Below are 14,273 nucleotides of genomic sequence, written 5' to 3'. Positions count from 1 at the left end.
CATCTGGACCATCGAGCGCTGCACGGCACTCATCCGTGAACAAAACAGTTTTGAAATCAGTCTTCATGTAATGTTTGGCCCACTGGAGCCGTTTCTGCTTGTGTGAAGTGGATAGAGGAGGTCGACAGGATGGCGCATGCACAGCTGCAAACCTCTGAAGGACCCTGCATCTTGTTGTTTGGGGGACGTTGGAGGCACAAGCAGCTTCAAAAACTTGTCTGCTGCTATGACAAGGCTTTTTTGCCGCTGCTCTTTCAACCTGACGTAATTGCCTGTAGGAAAGAGTCCTCAATTTGCCCTTATCAGCACGCACACGTGTGTACTGTGAATCAGCTACATACTTCTTGATTGCCAAGACACTTCATCCTGATCATCGCACAATGTTGATTGTAGTCATGCCTTGACCTAAACACTCCACAATTTGTTGCTTCTCAGCAGCCGACACATCCTTTTTCTTTCCCATTTTGGCAGAAAATGTAGGCTGCTTAATAATGTGAGAGAGCCTTCTTAAGTAGTCTTGCCTTTCATTGGACACACCTGCCAAACTAATTAGCACAGGTGTCTGCAATTGCTTACAGTGATATAAAGAGCCCTGACACACATCACCATCAATGAGTTTAACTGACAAACAAACAAATTCTTCCCTTATCACTCCTAAACACTTTTTGTATAATAATTTGGAACGCAGTGTACATGTGCTTTTCCACAAAACACCAGTGGTTCACGTAGTGAATCTTACAGTTCTAACTTGCCAACCGTGGTCTGTATGGAGTTGTTCAATAAAGGGCCCAAAATTAAGATAACATGGATGGGAGAGGTCTCTATGAATAGGAATTCCTAAGTATTTGATACCCTGTGAGGGCCAGGCAAAGGGAAAGTTGGACTGGATGGAATCCTATATGGATTTGGGGAGGGAGACATCGAGGGCCTCAGACTTCGCTGCATTGATTTTAAAATTTTACCATGTAACAAAGTGATCTATTTCAGCCATAACAGCATGGATGGATATATGTGATTGAGTGATATATACTAGGACATCATCAGCAAATAGAGAGCACTTGTACTCGGTGCCTCCCACCTCAATCCACCTAATATTGGGGTTATGGCGAATTGATGAGAGCAGGTGCTCCGTCACTAGGATGTATAAGAGAGGGGACAGAGGACATCACTGCCTTGTCCCATTGGTGATTGTGAAATGTGATGAAAATGTTCTGACGCACCCCCTGGGCCTTGGGACACCCGGAGCCGGACCCTTTTTGGTGGATGCTGGTGGTTGTAGTCTTCGTGGCGGCGACCCAGTTCCGTGGCTCAGGGCGGTCAAACCAGTGGCGGAACTATTTATGTGGTTTTCATGTTTAAATGTCCGACTACGCCACCCGTGGATTGCGGTCAGAGTGAACCGCCGCTACAGGGCAGACCACTGAGGCTGGTGTTGTGGGTGCAGCAGAGCGTAGCATAACTCCCCACGGGAGGAGTATAGCCTCAGGGCAGTGTATGCGGAGGATGGGGGTGATGGTGCAGGGCAGCAGCAGTAACGACACGGAGTCAGTGATGCAGTTCAGGGCCTTTACTCACAGTTCTTATTATCCAGACCACGTCTGCAGGTAACGGCTGCCCACGTCGTACTGTGCTCACCAGGTGAGGGGCTCAGACAACTCCCAGATAACTTTGGAGCACTTCACAGGACCCCCTTTGTGTGTCCTTTGTCTGGCCTTTCTTACCAACACTTCTGTCCGGCTGCCTCGGGCCTCCTCTTGGTAAACTTGGCGCCAGTTTCCCTGACCCTATGTGGTGCCTTCCTAGCGGGTGTAGCGAGGGGCTGCACCACATAAAATGTCAGAGCCTCCGGTTTCTAGCTGAGGGTCGTTTCCTGCCTCCACTAGTTCGGGGACCGGTCTCCCCCTTTGGCCTGACCCCTCCACGCAGGTGGATTCGGGCGTGCGGTGGCGACTCGCCCGTCCGCACCCCTGGGATCCCTTCATTCCTCGTTCCTGGAGCCTTCTCCGCTCCTCTTCCTTCCTTCTCCCTCTTCCAGGCCTGGGCCTCTGTTACTAGGCCCGCCTCCGGAGCAGAGCTCATGCAGAGCCCCTGCTCCCTGCCACTTCTGCTCAGACTTCTCTGCACTGAACTAAGATGGTGCCCACCTTTTATACTCCCTTCTCAATGCACCCAGGAACTGCTTCCTCCCTGCTCCTGCACTACAGGGTTCCCCTTCCTCAGTGTTCCCTCCCCCCACTCCAGCCAGGGACAGGGACTGTCGTGCCCATCTCAGGGGCATATTGGTCGCCCTGCCCCACGGCAATGTGGTGTAATGCATGCAGGTGTCGGGTCCTGATCCACACTCCATCCTTACCTGAGAGTGAGATATCACACCTCTGGGTGAGGTGCAATACGTCTTTAGCAACCGAGCCCTCAGGGTGCTACAGTTCCATTTATCTTCAGCCTAGGTGACGTATTGCGATACAGGGCCGTGATTTTGGCTATAAAAGGGTCCCCTAGACCCCTACCCCAAGCTTTTTAAGAGAATCATATATGGCGTGCCAGGAGACTCTATGGAATGCTTTCTCAGCATCCAACGAGAGTATCTAATTACAAATTTTTAACTGCATCTAGCCCAGGAAATACTTTGTGCCTAGTAGCAGTGTCTGCTAGTAAGCGGATTATCCCGGCTGTTAAGCAAGCTGCACCACCTGTAGTTTAGACACTTAATTTTTTCAAAGGAAATGCTTCGGGACCATGGGATACTTAGTGAAGAGCATCAGGAGGCACCCCAAGGCATAGGGGCTGGGACTGGCAGTAGGATGCCTTGCGGTGGACAGCCGAGCTCGATCCTTATAAAAGCTTTTTAACTGCAGCAGCTTTAGTGGACGCTACTGGAGCTGGAATTACCGCGGCTGCTGGCATGAGACTTGCCCTCCAATAGATCCTTGTAAATGGATTTAAAGTGTATTCATTCAAATTAGAGAGACAATTTAAATTAAAAAGCTTAGAGCTGCCTCCACCACAGGGGGGCTCGCTCGACCCACCAGCGGACAGGCACCAGTATTGGGAGAGGGGGGCTGGCCGTCAGGGTTCACCGCGGCTCTGGCACAAACCCGGCGACACGGAGGTGGCACGGGCAGGAGCGGACTGGCCGTGTCGGCTTCTCACTTTTTGGATTTTAGAAGGGCATGACATGCCTATATCTGTGTCTCCCCCTCCTTTTACTCCTCCACCTCTTTTATTTTCGCATGACTATATGTACTTGTCACTTTTCCATGTGTTAGTTATGTCTTCTGAGCAGTTTGTCAGCTTTTGGACACCTTTGAAGGTGTTTTCTATGTGTTTCTATGTGTTTTTGTTTGCCTGCCATTGGTTTTAACGGTGTTCGAAGGTGTTCGACGAACAGTTCGACGAACAGTTCGGCGAACACACGGGTGTTCGACGAACCGAACCGAACTCGAACACTACGGGGGTGGCTCAACACTAGCCTTAACTAAACCTTTTTTTCCATTTATAGCAACTGGGTCTCCTGTACACTGTTGGCCTAATCAGTGATTGGAAGGCTTTCCAAAAATTATGAGGATCTGCAATGCCCCTTGAAACAGACGTGGATTACAGCATACTAAAAACCTTCTACCCATTATTGGGGAGTGGGTCTCCCTTAGTGTTCGCCTATGCATTGAAAAGCAAAAGCCGACTAAAATTAGGAGGAAATGCAATGCCGTTGGAAGAGTCGTGGAGGTTAGAGGTAATTAAAAACAACATTTAATTGCCCCTTGGAAAAGATGTGGAGTTCAGAGTGGTTTAAAAAGATTGCTTTAATGCCCCTTGGAAGAGACGTGGAGGTCATAGTGGCTTAACAAGACGCTTTTAATGCCCCTTGGAAGAGCTGTGGATTTCAGAGTGGTTTAACAAGACGGTTTTAATGCCCCGTAGGAGAGACGTGGAGGTCACAGTAGCTTGGCAAGACGATTTTAATGCCCCTTGGAAGAGACGTGGAGTTCAGAGTGGTTTAACATGACGGTTTTAATGCTCCTTGTAAGAGTCGTGGAGGTTCCAGTGGAATAAAAAGACAAAATCAATGCCCCTTGGAAGAGTGGTGGAGGTCTCAGTGGAATAAAAAGACAATATCTATGACCCTTGGAAGAGACGTGGAGGTCACAGTAGCTTAACAAGACGATTTTAATGCCCCTTGGAAGAGATGTGGAGTTCAGCGTGGTTTAACATGACGGTTTTAATGCTTCTTGGAAGAGACGTGGAGGTCACAGTGGAATGAAAAGACAATATCAGTGTCCCTTGGAAGAGACGTGGAGGTCCCAGTGGAATAAAAAGACAATATCAATGACCCTTGGAAGAGACGTGGAGGTCACAGTAGCTTAACAAGACGATTTTAATGCCCCTTGGATGAGACGTGGAGTTCAGAGTGGTTTAACATGATGGTTTTAATGCTTCTTGGAAGAGACGTGGAGGTCACAGTGGAATGAAAAGACAATATCAATGCCCCTTGGAAGAGACGTGGAGGTCCCAGTGGAATAAAAAGACATTATCAATGACCCTTGGAAGAGACGTCAAGGTCACAGTAGCTTAACAAGACGATTTAATACCCCTTACAAGAGCCATGCAGTACAGCATATTAAAAACATTATTCTCATTATTGGGAATTGGGTCTCCCATAGTCTTTGCCTATGCCTTCCAAGCAATAGCTGCCAAAAATTAGGACGAAGGTACTTGCAATGCCCTCACAAGAGCCATGCAGTACAGCATATTAAAAACATTATTCCCATTATTGGTGAGTGCGTCTCCCATAGTCTTTGCCTATGCCTTCCAAGCAAAAGCTGCCAAAAATTAGGACGGAGGAACTTGCAATGGTGGCAACACGGACCTCGGTCATCCTGGTGGTATAGTTGTGGTGGAGGCTGAGGATAAGGAAAAGTGCAAAAAACAGCCGAAATGAGGAAGCGTATACCCATGTATCGGTGTGAAGTGGTGCATGGGAATACACCTCCCAAAATAACACAGTGGATTTGACTTTATGTTACTCTGCTGTCATTTGGTGCTGATGAGAAGTCTGGCCCAATCCAGCCCTTGTTCATTTTGATAAGGGTCAGCTTGTCAGCATTGTCAGTTGACAGGTGAGTGCACTTATCAGTCAGAATTCCCTCAGCGGCACTAAAAACACGCTCCGATAACACGCTAGCGGCAGGGCAGGCCAGGACCTCCAAGGTGTACAGAGCAATTTCATTCCAAGTGTCCAGCTTGGATACCCAATAATTGAAAGGCACAGAGGAATCATGGAGAATGCTGGTAGGGTCGGCAAGATACTCCCTCACCATCTTTTGAAACTTTCCACTCCTTGTGAGAGTACCCCGCGCCTCAGTACCTGTAAGCTGGGCAGGTCTCAGAAAACTGTCCCAGAACGTTGACAGTGATCCCCTGCTTCTGCTGGATTGAAGCTGCGTCTCTCTCACCTGTATGCCTTGGTTGGCAACGAACTGTGACCTCTGCCGCTAGCGTGTTCAGATGGGAATTTGAATTTTTTTTAACAGTTATGCAGCAAGGGCCTTCTTGTACTGCCCAATTTTTGTAGACCTCTCCACCTCAGGAATAAGAGAGTAAAAGTTCTCCTTGTAGCGTAGGTCTAAAAGTGTCACCAACCAGTAATGACTGTTACCCAACATTTTGACAACGCTAGGGTCATAGTTAAGGCAGTGTAACATAAAGTCAGCCATGCGTGCCAGACTGGTAACCATGCAAGCCTTCCGTGTCCTCACCAAGATGATAGCTGATCATGCTCTCCTCCTCCTCCTCCTCCTCCTCCTCCCCCCTGTCCTCAGGCCACCCACGCTTAACCGACGGTATGACAGTGTACAGGTACTACAGTCTACAGCGCATGATATCAGGTCCTGTTCTTCCTCCTCCTCCTCTCCCTCATTGTCCCCCAATGCACGTTGGGATGAGATGAGGCTGGGCTGTGTGTAATCGCCCGCTATGGCTTCTTGATCCATCTCTTCATACTCTGGCAGCAATGCCTCCTCTTTAATTCTCTGCAGAGAATCGCCACTCACCATCTTGGTGGACACCTCAAAGTTTGTCAGGATGGTACATATGTCAGACATCCAGGTACACTCCTGAGGTCTTATGTGTGGCATCCTGGGCCACAAGCACTTGTCCACGTGTCCGTTGTCAGGTGAACTCTCCCAGTAACTGCATTGTTGTGGGCACGGCAGATGTTTTGGGACACGTGCTTGTGTAGTGCTGGGATGGCACACCGGGCAAAATAGTGTCGGCTGGGGACTGAGTACCGAGGGATGGCCACTGCCATAAGGTTGCGGAAGGATTCCGTCTCCACCACCCTAAAAGGCAGCATTTCCAACGCAAGCAGTTGTAAAATGTGCGAATTTAGGACTGTGGCCTGTGGGGCGTTGGCTGCGAATTTGCGCTTTCATTCAAAGGTCTGAGATATGGACAATTGAATGCTGCGGTGGGACGTGGACGTTGATGCTGTTTCTTGAGAAACTGCAATAACAAGTGAAGACTGAGAGGAGGGGGTATCTTTGCATGCAGTATGGACAGGGGACTGCCTTGCACGCACAACAGGGGGTTCTCTTACACGCACAACAGCAGAAGAAGCAGTGGTGACACCCGCTGACACTGGTCGTGGACCCTGGGGTTCGCCCCACAAAGTCGGGTGCTTTGCTGCCATATTCTTGATCATGCTGGTGGTGGTCAGGCTGGTAGTTTTGTCACCCCTGCTGATGCTGGCCTGGCAGGTGGTACAAATGGCCTTTTTGGGGTTATCAGCAGAGTCTTTAAAAAAATTCCAGACTCTGGAAGACCTACCGGTTATACTGGCAACGTCCCTCGTGTTGGTGTTATGGGAAACGGTTGCCCGCCTTCTGTCTGCGGCCACCACACTGATTCTTTCTTCCTGTTGGGGTACTCTGCCTCCCTCCCCCTGTGTGCTGCTGGCCTCGCTCCGCGTGTCCTCCTGTCACGTTGGGTCAGTTACTAGATCATCCACCATCTCCTCCTCTTCCACTTCCGCACCACGGTCCTCCTCCTCACTTCGTGGCAATTGTGTCTCGTCATCGTCCACCTCTTGTGACAAGTTGCCAGTGTTGCCTTCCTGTGGCCGTGGCTGTTCAAATATTTGGGCATCGCTACATGCGATTTCCTCTTCCACCACTTCAAGCGGAGCAGGCGAGTGGCCCAAATATGGAAATGGACCAGTGAACAGCTCTTTAAAATGTCCAACTGTGGGATCAGTTGCTGTCTGATGACACTCGGCATGGTGGGAGGAAGGAGCATCAGGGTGAGGAGGAGTATGCGGTTGAGACTCACGGCTACTAAGACTTGACCATGTTGAAGACAGACCGGAGGTGGTGGTGCCCAGGTGACTGGAAGCATTATCTGATATCCAATTAATAACCTGTTCACACTGATCAGTTCGCAATACTGGTGTTGTTGTGTGCTTCCATAGTAATTCGGTCAAGAATTGGGAGCGAGAAGATGTGGCTGTTGGTTGTGGCTCATTTTCACCTTGGCCACGGCCCCGTCCTCTGCACGCACCATCACCAGAACGTCCAGTTCCATGTCCCTTGCCCATTGTAAATGAAGTAAAATAGCTCACACTCGCACTACCAATGGCAAAAGGGTAATAAAAAGGAGATTTGAACCGTGGAAGAGGAAAACCAGAATCTTTTAAACAGATATATTTGTGTCTGTACAGTCAGCGAGACACTGAAACTGTTTTTTTTTAAGTAAAAAAGGCAAAAAGGTGGATTACACCGTGATTTGAACCGTGGAAGAGGAAAACCACAGTTCTAGTTCTCTGGCCTACACTGGAATCTTTTAAACAGATATATTTGTGTCTAAACCGTCACCGAGACACTGAAACTGTTTTTTTTTATGTAAAAAAGGCAAAAAGGTGGATTACACCCAGATTTGAACAGTGGAAGAGGAAAACCACAGTTCTAGTTCTCTGGCCTACACTAGAATCTTTTAAACAGATATATTTGTGTCTGAACAGTGAGCGAGACACTGAAACTGTTTTTTTTTATGTAAAAAAGGCAAAAAGGTGGATTACACCCAGATTTGAACCATGGAAGAGGAAAACCACAGTTCTAGTTCTTTGGCCTACACCAGAATCTTTTAAACAGATATATTTGTGTCTGAACAGTCAGCGAGACACTGAAACTGATTTTTTTTATGTAAAAAAGACAAAAAGGTGGATTACACCCAGATTTGAACCATGGAAGAGGAAAGCCACAGTTCTAGTTCTCTGGCCTACACCACAATCTTTTAAACAGATGTATTTGTGTCTGAACAGTTAGCGAGACACTGAAACTGTTTTTTTTTATGTAAAAAAGGCAAAAAGGTGGATTACACCCAGATTTGAACCGTGGAAGAGGAAAACCTCAGTTCTATTTCTCTGGCCTTCACCAGAATCTTTTAAACATATATTTGTGTCTGAACAGTCAGCGAGACACTCAAACTGTTTTTTTTATGCAAAAAGGTGGATTACACCCAGATTTGAACCATGGAAGAGGAAACCACAGTTCTAGTTCTCTGGCCTACACCAGAATCATTTAAACAGATATATTTGTGTCTGAACAATCAGCAAGACACTGAAACTGTTTTTTTTTATGTAAAAAAGGCAAAAAGGTGGATTACACCCAGATTTGAACCGTGGAAGAGAAAAACCACAGTTTAACTTCTCTGGCCTACACCAGAATCTTTTAAACAGATATATTTGTGTCTGAACTGACAGCGAGGCTCTGAAACTGTTTTTTTTAATGGAAAAAAGGCAAAAAAGTAGATAATACAGACATTGGAACCGTGGAACTGCAAAACCACAGTTCTAGTTATCTGGCCGAAACCAGACTCTTTTAAACAGATATATTTGTGTCTGAACACTCACAGACACACTCAATATTTTTTTTTGGGGGGAGGGAAATACCAAAAGGTTAATAAGACAGGCATTTGTACAGTCTGACTGAGGGAAAAAAAAAAGAGGATTTAGATGAAAAAAAAAGGATTTTTCCTGGCCCCTGAGACCTGGGGCTAAGTCTAGCAATTTGAGCAGTGGTAGCACACAGGACTGTAATGCAGTGTTTGTTGATATAACCACTGCATCTCCTATACAGCCTGCCTGTGTGCCTGATATCTGGGATGGATATTAGTCCTCAGAAGGACTGTTTGTTTGATTTTGCAGGCTTTAGAGACCCTACACTAACTATTTCGCAGTATAAATCTCTCCCTAGCTCAGCAGCACTCTCCCTACACTGTCTGATCCGGAGCGACTGTGTCCAAGATGGCGGCGCCCGGTTTTAAATACTCGAGGTGATGCTGTGCGGCCAGCCAATCACTGTAATGCCCACAACCAACATGGCTGCGGCATTGCAGTGACTGGCTGGCAATCCCTGCATGTTCATTGGCTCTGTAAAGAGCACCAAACATGCAGGGCGGAGACCCGAGCACCCGCCTGAGTAACCCGAAAATGCTCGGTGCTCCCCGAACATCCTGAGTAGTGAGATGCTTGGGCGAGTACCAAGCAGTGTCGAGCATGATCGCTCAACACTAGTAGTACACACAGTAATATAATGTCAATCCATATCATTGATAGATGATATGGATAAGCTGTGAAAATTATATATTATCACTTGATTAAAATATCTTGAATTGCACACCTTCTCTCCTCCTTTTTCCTTTTCCTTTTTTGTGACGTTGGTGGATGGAGTGAGACATGATGTCCCAGATGTGCTCAATTGGATTCAGTAGAATGACGAGCAAGAAGTGGTGCAGTATAATATTAAAAATTAACTTTTATTTATCTATTTAAAAAGTTCAATGAATGTATAGAATTAATATAATATTGTATAGAATTAATAGAAAAAAAACGAGCGATAGTAAGAATTGCAAACGGTATTTATCAGCCTTTGAAAATAAATATATCTGTGGAACTGGTAGCACACCTGGTATAGTTCCTATTGTCTAGGGAACTTGATGAACCACAGGTATATAGTACTGTAGACCACCACCTCAATTTTAACTAGGTGATCTTGGTCTATACCCAAGGAAATCCTGTCATGAAATCAATGTTTTCTCTATATGTACATTAGAGCATATTGAACACACAGGTATACATCAAAAATCTCCCATGCCCATAGTATCAACTCAGGAATGGGTGGGGAAAAGAAAAAGATAGACCAACTGCAATATAGAGTCTAGATGTGACATAAAATACCTGGTGAAAGATAATGGAACAATCTCACCGTTAAAGTGTCAATATCATCTCTGTTGACTCGTGTCTGTGCAGTTCTGTGCAGTTCTAGAGAGGACCCTTTGGAAGTGGCATTATCCAGTAGAGTGCAGGACTCATTTCCTCTGGAAGGACCCAGACCAATAGAATGAGGGGTGCCCTCCCGGCGCGTTTCCTCATGCTAGTGATTCATCAGGGGAGAGAGCAGCTATGCGGGTAGGTCTATCGGCCAGCAATGAAAATGGCACCATCAATGGGATTCAGGTCAGGGGAATGGGCGGACCAGTCCATAGCTTCAATGCCTTCATCTTGCAGGAACTGCTGACACACTCCAGCCACATGACGTCTGGCATTGTCCTGCATTAGGATGAACCCAGGGCCAAGCGCACCAGCATATGGTCTCACAAGGGGTCTGAGGATCTCATCTCGGTACCTAATGGCAGTCAGGCTACCTCTGGCGAGCATATGGAGGGCTGTGCTGACCTCCAAAGAAATGCCACATCACACCATTACTGACCCACTGCCAAACCGGTCATGCTGAAGTATGTTGCAGGCAGATCGCTCTCCACGGCGTCTGCAGACTCTGTCACGTCTGTCACATGTGCTCAGTGTGAAACTGCTTTCATCTGTGAAGAGCACAGGGCGCCAGTGGCGACTTTGCCAATCCTGGTGTTTTGTGGCAAATGCCAAGCGTCCTGCACGGTGTTGGGCTGTGAGCACAACCCCCATCTGTGGACATCGGGCCCTCATACCACCCTCATGGAGTCGGTTTCTAACTGTTTGTGCAGACACATGCACATTTGTGGCCTGCTGGAGGTCATTTTGCAGGGCTCTGGCAGTGCTCCTCCTGTACCTCCTTGCACAAAGGAGGAGGTAACGGTCCTGCTGCTGGGTTGTTTCCCTCCTATGGCTCCCTCCACATCTCCTGGTATCTGCTCCATGCTCTGGACACTGTGCAGACAGACAGAGCTACCCTTCTTGCCACAGCTCACACTGATGTGCCATGCTGGATGAACTGTACTACCTGAGCAACTTCTGTAGGTTGTACTGTTTACACCGCCTCATGCTACTGTACCTCTAGGGGTGAGAGCAATGGCAAAATGAAAAAGTGACCAAAACAACAGCCAAAAAGGATGAGAAAAGAGAAATGGTCTGTGGTCACCTCCTGCAGCACCACTCCTTTATAGGGGTATCTTGCTAATTGCCTATCATTTCTACCAGTTCTCTATTCCATTTGCACAACAGCAGGAGAAATTGATTCACAATCAGTGTTGCTTCATAACTGGACAGGTAGATTTTACAGAAGTGTTAATGACTTGGAGTTACATTGTGTTGTTTAAGTGTTCCATTTATTTTTTTGAGCAGTGTATATGTGATTGCAGACTTGTGAATACTCACATCGCACACAATGAGCATTGTGAGTTGTAATGAGCGAGCATACTACTCGGTACTCGCCTGAGCATCTCAGTACTTGAGATGCTCGGAACTCGCCGAGTACTTGCGAGATGGTCGGGCGGATGCTCGGGTCCCCTCCCTGCTCTTTAGATCGCCAATGAACATGCAGGGATTGCCTGCCACTCATTGTAATGCCGCAGCCATGGTGGTTGTGGCATTACAGTGATTGGCTGGCCCCACAGCCTCATCAGGTCTATATCAGACCTGGCGCCGCTGGGCTCGTCACAGTCACTCCGGAATCAGACAGTGTAGGGACAGCTGCTGCTGAGCTAGGGAGAGATTTGCTTGTGCATTAGGCAGTGTAGGGAGAAAAAACGTACATTACGCATATCCAACTTAACAAACTGTCCTTTTGAGGACTAACTAATCCATCTACAGAGATATCAGGCAGGGTATATAGGCAGGCAGTGTTTATAGCAGACTGCAGTGCATATAGCACAAGAGGCTCCATTCCAATTCTGCTTTCTGCTGCTGTTAGATATTTCTATACAAAAGCCCAGGTCTCAGGGGCAAGGAATAAATTTTTTTGGACCTTAATCCTTATTATTTGCTTAAAAAGCAATCCAGAGAACACCGTTTTTCTGCGCCATTTGCTTGTTGGCACTGCAGAATACAGCAAGGTCCTTTCCATACTACAGCGGTAGAAATCCAGCTATTTAAAACTGTGTTTTCTCCGTCACACAGATCACATATTCGTCGTCAAAAAATACTGCCATTTTTGGCCTCCATTCTAATTTTTTTTCACTGTGTCAGCGAAGTTTTTGACACCGGTTTGCTGTTCAAACTAGTTACCTACAGGCCAGGTATTTAAAACTGTGTTTTCTCTGTCACACGGATCACATATACGTTGCCAGAAAATATTGCCATGTCTGGCCTCCATTAAAAATTTCTTTCAGTGTGTCAGTGAAGCAATTCACACCAGTTTGCTGTTCAAACTAGTTACCTACAGGCCAGTTATTTAAAACTCTGTTTTCTCCGTCACACGGATCACATATACGTTGTCAGAAAATACTGCCATTTCTGGCCTCCAATAAAAATTTCTTTCAGTGTGTCAGTGAAGCAATTCACACCAGTTTGCTGTTCAAACTAGTTACCTACAGGCCAGTTATTTAAAACTCTGTTTTCTCCGTCACACGGATCATATATACGTTGTCAGAAAATACTGCCATTTCTGGCCTCCATTAAAAATTTCTTTCAGTGTGTCAGTGAAGCAATTCACACCAGTTTGCTGTTCAAACTAGATACCTATAGGCCAGGTATTTAAAACTCTGTTTTCTCAGTCACATGGATCACATATAAGTTTGCTCCAAACTTAGTCATTTGTAGTGAGTGTGGAAGATACTGTCCTCCATTTAAAATTGGCAAGGACGTGACAAGGGACGGGGGAACTGGACGTGATTGTGATGGTGCATGCTTAGGCCGAGGACAAGGCCGTGGGCAAGTTGAAATTGTTGCCACAACAAACACCCACATCTTCTAGCCAACCTTCCTGTCCCAATTCCTAGGGGACCGCAGCACACCACTATTGAACCCAGAGCAGTGTCAAAAGGTTGTTGGTTGGATAGCAGATAATGCTTCAGCCACCACCACCACCACCACCCTGTCTTCAACACGGTCAAGTCTCAGTAGCCGTGAGTCTGGACTAGAGATGAGCGTTGTTCTACTCGAACTGTTCGCCAATCTCAAATTCGAGCTGTTTTGGGCGGTGTTCGAGCCAGTCGGCGAACACGAACAATTTGAGAAAAATTCGGCTGTTCGAGGTGATGTTCGATAACTGTTCGTGCACCAAAATCATAACTGGATTTTTTCTCAGTAATGATGAAAATTAATGTTAATACGCAGTTTGAGTGTACAGCGGGGCGGGGGGAGGGGCAGGGGATGGATCTCTGCAGGAACAATGAAGATCTCCATTTTTTTTTCTCTTTCCCGCATTTGCAGTGGGGAGGTGCAATCTGTCAGCCTATCAGCAGCGCACACACGGAGCGAAGTGCTTTTTTTCACACAAGCAAGGGCATGTGTGATTGGCAGTGTATGTCACATGTCCTTGCCCTATAAGACCAAACCATTTTCCCCGTCGCCACCATTTTCTCACTGCTGCAGCTGCGTGTTAGACGGCACCGCTGTTGCTGTGTGCGCTATACCTTGTTAATTTCAAGCCAATTTTCGCACAAATATACAGATAGCTTGGGAGTAGGGAATAGTTGTGATTGCAGTCCTTTTAAGGACTAGGTTACAGCATTTCCTACGACTTTTATCAGGCAGGTCTGTGCTCTTAAATAGATAGATTGTGGGAGTAAAGACTAATTGTAATTGGAGTCCTTTTCCGGACTAGGTTACATCAGTTCCTATCAGTTTTTGCCAGGCAGGTCTGTGCCAGTGCTGTGCAAGTTTTTTTCACAGCATTTGGCTGAATCTAGCAAAGCTAATCCTTTTTGGCCTATTGCAGAGTGTGTTAGTCAGTGGAGTAGCCTATCTGTGTTGCAAGATATACCACCTGTGTATAGAATACCAATTTTTTTACTGCACCTAGTGAAGTAAAATCTTTTGGGCATAGCATCATTCTATTAGTCCATCT

Source organism: Phyllobates terribilis, unplaced genomic scaffold (assembly GCF_046119375.1).
Source record: "Phyllobates terribilis strain yellow unplaced genomic scaffold, ASM4611937v1 Scaffold_11__3_contigs__length_659146591, whole genome shotgun sequence".
NCBI lineage: Eukaryota > Metazoa > Chordata > Amphibia > Anura > Dendrobatidae > Phyllobates > Phyllobates terribilis.
Note: the sequence above shows the minus strand (reverse complement) of the source record.